This window comes from Alosa pseudoharengus, unplaced genomic scaffold, assembly GCF_046254945.1.
Source record: "Alosa pseudoharengus isolate Yale_2024_CS ecotype anadromous, Long Island Sound unplaced genomic scaffold, YU_APseudo_1.1 YU_APseudo_1.1_scf_6, whole genome shotgun sequence".
NCBI lineage: Eukaryota > Metazoa > Chordata > Actinopteri > Clupeiformes > Clupeidae > Alosa > Alosa pseudoharengus.
In genome coordinates this window covers 26,281,582-26,294,081 of record NW_027468848.1, presented here as the reverse complement: position 1 = coordinate 26,294,081, position 12,500 = coordinate 26,281,582, and the positions used below count along the sequence as shown (strand labels likewise).

Below are 12,500 nucleotides of genomic sequence, written 5' to 3'. Positions count from 1 at the left end.
CTTTCTCTCCCTCTCTCTCAATCTGGTTCAGTCCATCTCTCTCTCAGTCTGAATCTCTCTGCATCTCCAATCTGCAGACAGTCTGCATGACTCTTGTCTATGTTTTACTTAGTCGTCTCTCAGTCGTTTCCCTCACCCTACTGTATCTCTTGCTCTTTTGCAATCTCCCTCTCTCTCACTGTTTCATTCTCTCTCTCTCACTGTTTCATTCTCTCTCTCTCACTGTTTCATTCTCTCTCTCTCACTGTTTCATTCTCTCTCTCTCTTCCTCTTTTTATTCTCCCTCTCTCACTGGTGCATTCTCTCTCTCTCCTTCTCTCTCTCTCTCTCATGCTCTTTTTCGCTGTCATGTTCTCACCCTGTCTGTCAGTGGCTGTCGTCTCCTCTTCACATTCTCTCCAGCATGCCATATCCTTAATAAAAATTTCATCACTGACACTCTTTTACTATTCTGGTACAGCTACTACCATATCAACTTGTAAAATGCAGACAGCATGATTAGATTTTTTTTTTTCACCCTCTGCTGTAATTGCATTTTATCCTGATTTAAATGTAGTGTTGCGCCGTCACTCACTCACTCACTCTCTCTCTCTCACTGTCATTCTGTTTACTTCTCATTTTTCCCCTACCTGGATTCCTCCTCCTCCTCCTCCTCCTCCCTTGGTCCATTCAGTGTCCACACTCCTGCTTCGCCCACCTCATGGCCCACACTACTCATGAGTCTCATGACCTTGTCAGTGTGTGTCCCCACCCCCCAAGCCCAGCCAGTGCATCCCCCCCCCCTGCTCCGACCCTCAACCAAACACCACCCCCCCCCCCCCCCACGTGCGCTTTCCTGCCTGCTTGGACAGACTAATCTGTGGCATCGCGCCTCTCCCTGCCCATCCATCAGACCGCGCACATTGTTTTGACGTCTAGTTAATTCTCGCCTGAAGATTTATCAAACTCTTATTAAGGGCTGCTGAAAGGCTCATTTATTGTCCTGATGAATGGTAATGATAGCCGCGGCGCACACTCCGGTGAATGCTAACTAATTTCTCGTCCTCCTCCCGCACCCCTCCACACTTATCTGGTTCTGCCCGGTGATCTGTCGCTTCTCCTCCTGTCCTCCACCTCCCTGTGCCACCAACCCTGTGTCATTCCTCTCTCTCTCTCTCTCTCTCTCTCTCTCTCTCTCTATCACTCTCTTTCTCTTCCACACACACACACACTAACACATATTTTATCTGTGTGTCTGTTTTAAGTAGAGACATCTATCCACTTGAATTTAAAAATACTGAATACGATCAGTATATAGATAAAGATAAAGTTACATTAATAAAATGTTTAAAAAAATACATTTGCTTTCTTTCTTTCTCTCTTCTTGTTCTTAGCATTAATAATAGAGCTCTTCCCGCTCCTCGTATCTGCTGATCTGGCTGGGCAGGAGATCCAGCATATGTCTCTGGTGCTTCATATCCTGCGGCTACTTCAGATTGGATCCCAAGGAAATGAATGAGAGTCCAGGGGGTGGCAGCAGGGCCGCACATGCTATCAGCCCATCGCAGTGTTCACTCACCAAATTATAAAGCCTCCCAGAACCAGATTACACTCCAAATTACCTCACTTGAGGGATTAAACATCCCTTTATGAGCACACGGGGGACTGCTCCAGGTTGGTGCTGTTCTTGCCCTGGTTAATTGTCACGTATTGTTTTCCTAAATGAACCATTAGTGCTTGTCTTGAAAAAGCCTCCTTTTAATTATTTAGCGCGGAGGAGGAACTGTATTAGCGGTGCTTGCACTTCTGCCATAAGATCTCATCGAAAATCAATAGAACAAGACGATGCCCTGACCAGCCCTGAAGCTACATCTCTAACACGTGAGCAGTATCTGTTTAGCTATACTGCACTGACTTTTTTTTTGTTGTTGCTGTGGTTGTTTTGTTCAAAGAGATCTGTAAGTAGTACCCCAGAGAGAGTCATGAGGGTCATGGTTGTGATGTAGCTCCATCTTTCCTCCACCCCTCACCCCCCAACGTCCTCCCCACCTTCTCCACACCCCACCCCCAAGTCACACACACCACCCCTCCCTCATTTACCCCTTGCACAGTCACCCCCAGGGGTCTTTAAATACTTTATTGGCCTGTAACATTACCTTAATGTCTCTGAGCATTTCATTTACATGCCGCCTAATGGAGACTGAAGGCAACCGTGTTCTGTGGCCAGGCCAATGCGAAACATATGTGGGTTCAATCTCTGTGCAGGGGTGTGTGTGTGTGTGTGTGTGTGTACGTACGTGTGTGTGTGTGTGCCTGCGTGTGTGTGTGTGTGTGTGTGTGTGTGTGTGTGTGTGAACGTTATGGTATCCTAGCTAAAGAGGCGAAAGGGGCACCTGGTGACGTTAGTTAGTTGCTTATGAGAGATGGGGGAATAGGGGCTGAGGAGGGGAACTCAGGCGATCCACGACTGCTTTGGTAACTTGATGTGCGTAGGCATATGCAGGCACTTAATGCATTTAATGCTGAACACGACACATATGTTCTCTCTCTCTTTCTCATACACACATACACACACACACACACACACACACACGCACACAGAAAGAGAGAGAGAGTAGCAGTAGCATTTACACCAATTTCCAACCTAGCCTCTCTAGAGTGTCACTTTCTTCAACTCATTGTCTTTGTCTGTTTTCATCCTCTCTATCTCTTGACTTTTTCCATTTTTTTATTTCACTTTCTTTCTTTTCTTTCAATCCTTCTGTCCCTCTAACCCCTTCTCTCTCTCTCTCACTTTCTCTCTGCAGATAGATGCTGGCTGGGTGTGGTGGTGGAGGAGGTCAGGCATTAGTTCTTGAGAGTGAAGATGGCGGGGGCCAGGGCATCCGTCAGGGCCTGTCAGCAGTGCGCTCCTCCATTAGAGTGCCCCAGGAGTGATGGGTAGGGCCTCCTGCTGCTCCAGGCCCATACATCACCCACATACACACATACTCACACACACACACACACACACCATGCATCATGTGTCACATGAGGACCCCCCTCACAGTAATGATCCTGTCTGTCCTCCACACAGCTATAAACACACACACACATACACACACACATACACACACACACACACACACACAGACTGATAGAGTGACTGATAGAATACAGTTAGCAAAATAGAGCAGAAAGAAAAATATGGAGCAGAAAGAGTCCATATTGTTACACTTGTTCTTTATTAGTTTACTACATTTTATCATCTGTGTAGCTATGTGGTATCTGAACTTTTATTTAAAATTAGATTACATAAGATAGGATATTTATATCACTTATCACTATGTGCACGAGTATGCCTTTGTGTGCGTGCGTGCGTGCGTGCGTGCGTGCGTGCGTGTGTGTGTGTGTGCGTGTGTGAGAGAGAGAGGTCTAGAGATGGCGATGGAGCATTTCCAGTGACTTCATTAAAGAATATGTATGGGCCCATTAGACAGCCAGAGGTCACCTTTGGTGTCTGAGCGAGGTACTGTAATCCATCGGCCTTAGAGTCTGCTGGCGAGATGATTCAATCAGCGGCAATGAAGATGTGTGGAGAGGGGGGGCTTAGCCCGCGCAGAGTGAAAGTGCTACCATCTACCTTCACCCTCCCTCCCTCCTTCCCTCCCTCTCCCCTTTTTTTCTCTCTCTCTCTCTCTCTCTCACATGCATTCCCTCGCTCTCTCTCTCTCTCTCTTTCTCTATCTGTCTCGCCCTCTTCTCTCCCGCTCTCCATGCTAGTTACACATCTATCAGTCCCATCCCTCACTGAGGTGATATTGGATCCTTCATGTGCTCCTGCAGGGGGCATACATCACACTGCCCGACACACACACGCGCCCTCTCTCCCATTCTTCCACTCCCCACACCGCACCGCACTACACCACACCACTGCCCTCACTAATCCATCCCTCTCTCCATCTCTCTCTTCCTCACTCTCTCGTTCTCTCTCTCTGTTGTTCCTTGTCTTCCTCTCTCACCTGCCCTCTGTCTTGCTCTCTTTTTTCTTCCTTTCTCCCTCCCTCCCCCGTCCTCTCTCTCTCTCTCTCTCATTTTGGTTTTGAAGACCTCATCATCCCAGGCGTTTGTGCAGGCCTGCCTCTCCGCCTGACCCTCTATGATTATGGATCACCTGTCCCCTTGACTGCGCCTTGTGCACCTGGGCCGCTTTTTCTGGCTGATCAGCACATTATCCATCACTCACGTTCCGTTTATGCTCCCTCTTTCTTTCTCTCTCTCTCACTCTCTCCCTCCCTCCCTCTCTCATTCTCTCGTCCTTCTTCTTTCATATTTATTTCTCTCTCTAATGCACCTGCCACTAGGTGATTGCCCCAGACTCCTGGGCGCTGGTTTTATTTAGCCTATCGGCCAGAAAAGCCTCCTCTCGGACGGCACCTCTCCCGCCTCTCCTCTCCTCCTCTCCTCAATCCTCATTCCCTCCATCCTCCTGTCCTCTGCTCTCAGAGGCTCTCCTCTCCTTCCCCTCGACTGCTTATTGCTCTATCAATCTCTCCCAGCAGAAGATCAATACACGCTGGCTTGCTTTTCCCTCATTCTCTCCCCTGTGCTCTCTTTCTTTCTTTCTCTCTCTCTGTATTGTCTCTCTTTTTCAGCTGTCTCTGTCTTCACATCCCTTGCTGCCTAACCTAACCACTAAAGGGACAACCTTTCAACACAACAAAATGCCAAAACTATATAAATTCTTATTGAAGTGGCCAGTTTTTACATAGATGCATTACAGTAGTGTACTTCCCATTTAAACTGTTTGTATGCTGCTACTAATTTTCTATTTCCTTATTTATATGAGCCCCTTATTTGTATAAGTTTGGCTGGTATAACTTGTGCCCTTGTTCCCACTGGTGTGCATAACAGTGTTGGCTTGGGAATGACATTGTACACTGGAGTTATTCAATCGCATATTAACTGATGCATTAAGTCATGCCCGAGGCAGGCCTGGGTAGTAATAGTTAATTTATAGAGATATTATAATGTTCTGTGTCCTGATAGAAAATAATGCTAAAATAGCATGTTGTAGCATTTGTGAAATATAAACATGTATTATTATCATTATTCTCACTCCTGCTGCAGCAGACATCAGTTTGTGTTGGTCAGGGCCCATATTCTGGTTTCTTTTAGTCATTTTCTACATCAATACAAAGAATTTCCGATCACACATGGGGAAATTTGATATGACTGCACTAAAATCCCAGTGGGACTTTAGCAATAACACACAGAGACACACACACACACACAAATTTCCAGTGGTTGAGCTTTTACCAAGCCTCTTTAAATTGCTGATTGCCTGCACATTCAAGACTACAACACATGTAGCAAAGCAAGCAAACAGCAAGGAAAAGAGAGAGAAAAAAACACACCCTCCCGCCACACACCAGCATGGGCCCTTACGCACCAGTCCCTGCCATCCTCGCCTGCTTCTGAGATGTCGCCGCGACGTGACGGCGTGTGACACACATGACAACCCAGCAGCACACAGCCCGTCCTGCCAATGCTCCAATTACCGAGACATTAGCAGGCAGCGCGCAGCGGCTAATTTGACAAGCTGAAATGATGCCCATTCATATCCCTGTACTCCAACAGCCCAGGGTAAATATTTCCCCAACCGGAATATAAATAGAAGGCCAATATTTGAACAGCTGAGAGGAGAGAGACTTGTGAGGAGAGAAGAAAAAGAGAGAAAGAAGAGAGAAAGAGTGAAAAAGAGAGAGCGAGAGAAATGTAGAGAGAGAAAAAGAGATGGACAGAGATCTTTATCCTTTGTGCATGCATGTTAATCCATATTCATAAAGTGGCTCCTTTATGAAGTGTGATGTTCTAGATTATGTCTCCATGGTTGTCATAACACTTTAGCCAGCCTCTGTGTTGTGTGTCTGTGACAAGTGGAGCTAGCGCCTGCAGAATGCCATTCATTTCCTCTTTAGCGTTTAGGCTAGCGCTAGTCGTATGCATCTTAATGGCTTTCTCTATTCTCTCTGTAAACAAAGTAGTCATGCAATCCAACACCAACGAGTAGTGACAGACACTACAGAGACACAAGGGCAGCCTTCAACAACCACAGACCCTTCTAGCCAAATTTAAACAGCTTACTGTAAGCAACCAAGGCTATAGCTTCTGAGTGCAGTGCTTATATAAAGCTCCAAGTCAAAGACCATCTTACAGTGATTTATCAAACAGCCTAGCTTGCTTGCCTTGCACTGACCTGGGTAGGGTTTTCTGCTGTTTATATACCGGGCCCGCAGATTGATGAGGCTTTCTGTCCAGAGAAGACAGTGCCTTGCCAATCCACACAAACAAGCCGACATGCTCACCAATCATGTGACCTTTCTCTCCGATATACACATGCACCACACACACACACACACACAGAGAGACAGACACACACACACAGGCTGGCTGGTACTGCCAGCTACATGATTTAGGGAGTGCCTGGGTTTCACTGCGTGGGAAGCTGTTGCCCACAGCACTGAAAATAAATGTGTGAGTGTTTGCCCTGCTGGTAACCTATTAGTTGCATGAGAAGGGAGAGAACTGCCGGGAGAGGAGAGCTTTTCACTGGGTGCCTTTGTCACCGCTGGAGTCGGAGGTTGACAGCTGAGTGCATTGTTGCCTCTTGACTTGTCATTGATCCTGTCAATCAGTTAATTGACTTGCACATCAGTGCATGCTTAAAATTCCATGATGCCTTTGTGTAATCAATTGTGAAATAGTCCCAAGCTCGTTGCTGCTGTGTGTGTGCGCGCATATGGAGGTTTGTCCATGTGTGCGTGTGTGTGTGTTTGGCAAGGGAGAGGTTCATTCAGTCTCTTCATCTGATAGAGGGTTGTAATCAAAACAAGATGACATCTCTGCACACAAACACAGAGTGAGAGAGAGAGCAGAGACAGTGTTTGCATGGGGAATTACACAGCAATTACTCAACTATTGTATATAGAAAACCTCAGATAAATCAAATGCACAAAACAGCCATTGATGGATTTTGTATGGCTCATAAATTGTGCACCTCAAACATTTATCTCCAAACAACGCTGCACAGAACAGATAAATAATAGACAACAGACAAAAAACAGAAATGATGTGTATCTGTTATTGAGAGAAAGAAGGGAAAAGGGGGGGCAAGCAGACAAAAGATAAAGGCAGACAGACAGGGCAAGGTTGGGGCTGAGTGTGTGTGTGTGTGTGTTTGTGTGTGTGTGTGTATAGGGGCTCTATCAGGAGGATGATGACAGAGAAATAGTTGGCACAGAGCTCAGAGGCATCTGGGGGCCAAGCCTGACCTGACAGGTCCCACCAGCACTGCCGTGCCCCCTCCCCCCCATCCCCTCCCCTCACCACCCCTCCCTTTCACCAGCCACAGCCTTGCTGCCCCATGAATGATTGATGCTGCTCCCTACCTCCGTCCTCCCCTCCCGAGCCACTGCCACTCCAGGGTCCAGTCCCACACATGCCCCCTCGGAGCAGCGCCGGAGCAGGCAGAGCCACAGATGATGAGTCAGCATATGTCAGAGGCAGCGCCGAACAAGCCCCGATGACCCCCACCTCCACCCCTCCCCTCATCTGAAGATACAAGACACCCTGGAGACTGCTGGCTGCCGTTTTAGTTCACCATTGAACATTCTGGTGAAGTGAGCCATTTTTCATGTGCTGTCCCAGAGAAATGGTAATAAAAGGACTGTGGTGGAGAACAATGCATTTTTACATGGATTTACTAAATACAGCATTACGATGATGACGTACAGAGATATGCAGAGATGGTGTACAAGGTAGGCTATGCAGTAGTACGTATGTTTGTACAGAGATATTAAGTTGGTTGTTGGGTTTGTTGTGTTGTTAAATAAACAGGCTCTTGACGTAATGCATTCTATCAACTTGCGATGAGTGATGACTGATTGTTATTTGTGTTTGACAGGAAGAAGACAGCAGCTGCAGTTTTGGGCGAGCACTAGCGTGCCATCCTTACAGGCTTGTCTGATGTCCTCTGCTGAGTGAAATAACACAGTTACAGACAAGGTCAAAACAAAGTCAAAAATAACTATGTTCTCAGGGAGTTGAAGGATGTGTGTGTGTCTATGTCTCTTGTGTGTGTGTGTGTGTGTGTGTGTGTGTGTATAGGTGTGACAGACGACTGACAGCACACACACCTCTGTGACGGCCTCCTGCTGAGTCAGCTGTCACCTGTCAGACCAGAGTGATTGACTAGGTGTCAGCATTGACTCATCCCTTTGATCAACACTTTTTCTGACTGCCTGCATACAAATAATTACAGCCCAGTGCAATGTACACGCGGATGTTTAGGTGTTTAACAGTCCGTGAAAGAGCGGATATAAGGGCGGAATTCCTGGGTTTATAAAAGCAATGATGCCGCTCTGGCTCTTTTGTTCAGTCATAAGGCAACCTACCAAGGAGTGTCAGTTTCCCAGAGGCTCTGGTACAGTGTGTCTCATCATTGTGATAGAAATCCTCGACTGATGACAAAAGAACGATGCTTAAATGACTTTAAATGCTCAGCAGTGTGTGAGGGTGGGGCAGTCCTGTGGGTAAGTTCTGAATGACAGGGCAGAGAAGAGAAGAGAGAGGGAACTATAACTGACAGAGTGCAGGCATGGAAGACTCTAGAAGAGGGCCTGTCTTTCACATAACTCTGATCTGTCTGGAGGAGAGGCGAACACGGCCCCTCACTTCATGCAGACAGCAGTCAGGCACACGTCGAGCGGCCTGGGAGACACAGCTGCTCTCCTCCAGCCCCCGCCATGACAGGCACGCACGGTTCTCCCACGAAGAGAAGACAAGGGAGAAAAGGAAGAAAAGGAGGCAAAAGAAACTCTATCTCGTATTATTTTTATGCACACGCCATAAAATATTCCCCCCGAATGATTTCCACGAGCTTTCCATGCCTCTCATCTCTGTCTCACCTCATCTCTCTGGCTGTCGAGGAGGATGAAGACGTGGGTGGGAGACAGGCAGGAGAGAGAGAAAGAGAGAGACGTTTTCATGTTTGAAGCTTTTCCTTGTGTGGCCTCCTTCTCCCTTCCTCTCTCTCTCTCTCTCTCTATTCCTCTCTCTCTATTTCTCTCTCTCTCTAGTCCTCTCTCGCTTCCCTGCGCCCCCACCTCACTCCCACAATCCCTTTCTTCTGTTGCCAGCGACCCCCCTCACCTCACGGCGCATTAATACTCCCATGGCAATAAATCATGCCTGACACAGCGCCCAATGCAGCCTTGATTAAAATCGTTTGTTTAAATCCGCATACTTTCCACTCCTGCCATAACTTTGTGACATTCCTGACACGGCGAGCTGCGAAGTCACCCCCGCCAGTAATTGCCCCGACGTTGGATATGCTGTCAAATTCTCCTTTTGTTTATTTTCCCTTTTTCCTTCCTCCTTTTCTTCAAAAGAATATGTCGTGTTTTCCTCCCTCTCTTTCTTTCTCTCTGCTCGTATTCCCCTCCCAATGTTTCTCCTCAAATTATACACACGGGGCCGATGACATTTACTCTCTGCACAGTCACTCATTAAAAAACCCTCGCGAACGTTCCTGCTGCTCTATGAGGGAGGGAAAAAAAAGAGCTCTGATGAATTGTAGGAGCGCAGAAGTTGTTTGTAATCATGGAAGGACAAACACCAGATTGCCATTGCGGCCTGGGCTGGCTGTGTGCGTAGCTGCATGTTTCTGCTGAGGAACCATGGAGACTCTCTCTCTTCATCTTCTTTCCCCTTCTTGCTCCCATTTTCCCTCTCTCTCCCTCTCTTTCTCTGTCTCCCTCGCTTTCTCACTTTCCTTCGCTTTCTCCCACTTTCTCTTTCTTATTTCTCTTTCTTATTCTCTCCCCTCTTCTTTCTTTCTCTCTCTCTAGTTCTCTCTCTTTTCTCTGTCATCTTTTGCTCTTTTTCTCTTCCTCTCTCTCTCTTTCTCTCCTGGCGTGGCTGCTGGTTCTCCTCAGTGGCACCCCCCACCTCCTCCTCCTCCTCCCTCCTGGGTTCTGTGGCCTTGCCGTGGAGACCCTCCGGGGGAATGGAAAGCAGATGGTCCCGCTGACGCTTGCTACAATCCAGGAGAGGAAACTTTTCATTCCCCGTCATCCATCATGGTGCAGGAGGGGAGGGCGTGGGGCGCAGGGTTCTGGCATGGGGGGGTGGCGATGGGGGGGGGGGGGGCAGAGGCGAAGGAAAGGGAGAGTAATGGCTGACGCTGGGCATCTGGGCTTTCTCAAAACGCCAGCGAACGCCCCTCGGAAAAGGCAGGCACCATTCATGGCTGGCCTGCTCTGTACACACACGCAAACACACAGACACACACACACACACACATAAGCAAGCTCAGAGTCTCACATACTCACTCATTCTGCCGCTCACTCTCTCATTCTCCACACACACACACAAACACACACACACATGTATATACATACACATCAGAAAAGGGAAAAAATGTGGGTCTTGAGAAAATATTCAAGCTCATGCACCTCATTAGTGGTTGCATTCTTCACCACTCTACATGCCCTGTTAAAGAACTCCCTCCCTCCTTTCTCTCTCTCCCTCCTTCCTCTCTCTCTCTCTCTCTCTCTCTCTCTCTTTCTCTCCAGAGTCAGTTTCTGGCGGTGGGACACTGAGGTGCTGGCTCTTTGGTCTTTCCCCACCTTCTGTCTTCTCTCTTTACAGTGTGTGTGTGTCTGTGTGCGTATACGCTGCCGTGGTGTCCGGCTGGCCTCTCACTCCTACTCTGCATCATTATTTTCCCCTCCTTTATGCCAGCAAGAAAAAGAGAGAGAGAGAAGTAGAGACAGAGTGAGAAAGAGAGAGAGTAGAAGGAGGTGGAGGAGAGAGGGGGGGTGCATGAGAGAGAGAGAGAGAGGGAGGGTGCATTGGAGAGGTCCAGTGAGTAATGTACCTGACAGCTGAGAATCATTAATCACTGTCACACTTGAAAAAGAGCAGGGAGCAGGGGGGGGGGAGTGACACTTCACACACACACACACACACACACACACACACACACAAACACACACACACACACACACACAGAGGCAGTGGCCCCTGGAGGTCGACAGGCCTTCCTGTGCCTCGACGGGATGGGGCGCCCTGTTCACAGCGCCTTGTGTGTCTGCGCTGACACTAATGGGAGGCTCGGGGTGTTTGACTTCACACAGGGAGCCCAGCGCACGGCAGGGGCCAGATTTATCACACGTCAGCCCAGCCTCAGCGCGCCCGCACAGGGCCGAGATTCCGAAATAGGGGCTCTGACACACACACACACATATATATGCATACACAGCTGAGGTATTCATGCGTACAGTCATAAGTTGAAAGATACTTTATTCATAAGTGGAAAAATACTCAAAAGTCGCATATTATTTAGATGTTAGGAAACACCCTGAACACAGCTGTTTTATATAGGTTGTTACATTCTCCCTAAATTAATGCCTTTTACCCATTGTGATTCATTTTATTTAATTGTATTTCTTGCTTAATGATGTGTTACATGTTAGCCTCCTCTAAAGGGTAAATAGAAAACACAGAGACACTCTGTGTACCAATGTATAGAGAGCCTTAATATACACACATGCACACGGATTCATTGAAACATAAACATACAGTAGGCTACAAGACTGGGCGAATGTGTCAGAACACAACCCTATGGACTACTGGACTACCCACACATTGTGTACGCATGTACACAAAATCTGTATATATACACACACAAAACATACATACACACTCTACTAATGTAACACATACATAAAGCCTACATAAACATCTATATGAAATAGGCAGGCGATGCAGGCGTCATGTTTGATGATGCCAGCCTGTCGTCTCGTCTCATCCCTGGTCCTTTGTGACTGCTGTCACTGGTCCAGTCCTGTGAGGAGGCCAGCTGGGCCTGTGTGGGAGAAGAGAGCTCACTGACAGCTCCTCCTGATGGCTCCTCCTGTCCTCTCCGCCACTACCACCACCTCCTGCCTGCCCACGCTCACAGGAATGCGGGCAGGTCAGCAGACGGGCCTCCCTGGCCTGGGCCCCCATGGTCCTCGGTGGAGGGCCCAGGCCTGGCCTGCCTGGCCACATACACTGAGGCTTTGACAGGTCACTGAGTGGAGCAGCTGGTCAGGGCGACAGCAGGGAGGGCAGCACTGACCCAGCCGGATCTGCCTGCTGGGGAGCCACGAGCCACGCGGGGAGGAGGGAGACAGAGGGTAATGTGAGTCAGAGAGCCACTATGTGTGTGTGTGTGTGTGTGTGTTTGTCTTTCTACGTGTGTGCATGTGTTGGTCTGCTTCTGTATGTCTCAGTGTTGTGGCATGTGTGTGTGTGCGTTTTCCTTTTTACGTGTGTGTGTGTGTGTGTTTGCCTTTTGACGTGTGTTGAGTGTGTTTCCTGTCTACCGGTATGTGCATATTGGCATGTGAACTAGTGTGTGTGTTCATGTACTCCAATTAATTATATAATGTGCTAGTGTGCTTTCCTGTGTGTTGCATGTTTCCATGTCTGTG

The 12,500-nt window shown here is 48.0% G+C and overlaps 2 long non-coding RNA genes across 2 annotated transcripts in view; both read left to right on the top strand.

The window, feature by feature from the left end:
* The window catches only part of LOC143105498 (uncharacterized), an 8,011-nt gene extending 450 nt beyond the window's left edge, over positions 1-7,561 (top strand). The window contains exons 2-4 of the long non-coding RNA XR_012983496.1: positions 1,374-1,653; positions 1,750-1,860; positions 2,787-7,561. This is a non-coding gene — a long non-coding RNA (uncharacterized LOC143105498). The remainder of the gene's footprint in view (positions 1-1,373; positions 1,654-1,749; positions 1,861-2,786) is intronic.
* Positions 7,562-10,853: 3,292 nt separating this feature from the next.
* Positions 10,854-12,500, top strand: part of LOC143106403 (uncharacterized) — an 18,845-nt gene continuing 17,198 nt past the window's right edge. Inside the window, exon 1 of the long non-coding RNA XR_012983681.1 lies at positions 10,854-12,208. This is a non-coding gene — a long non-coding RNA (uncharacterized LOC143106403). The remainder of the gene's footprint in view (positions 12,209-12,500) is intronic.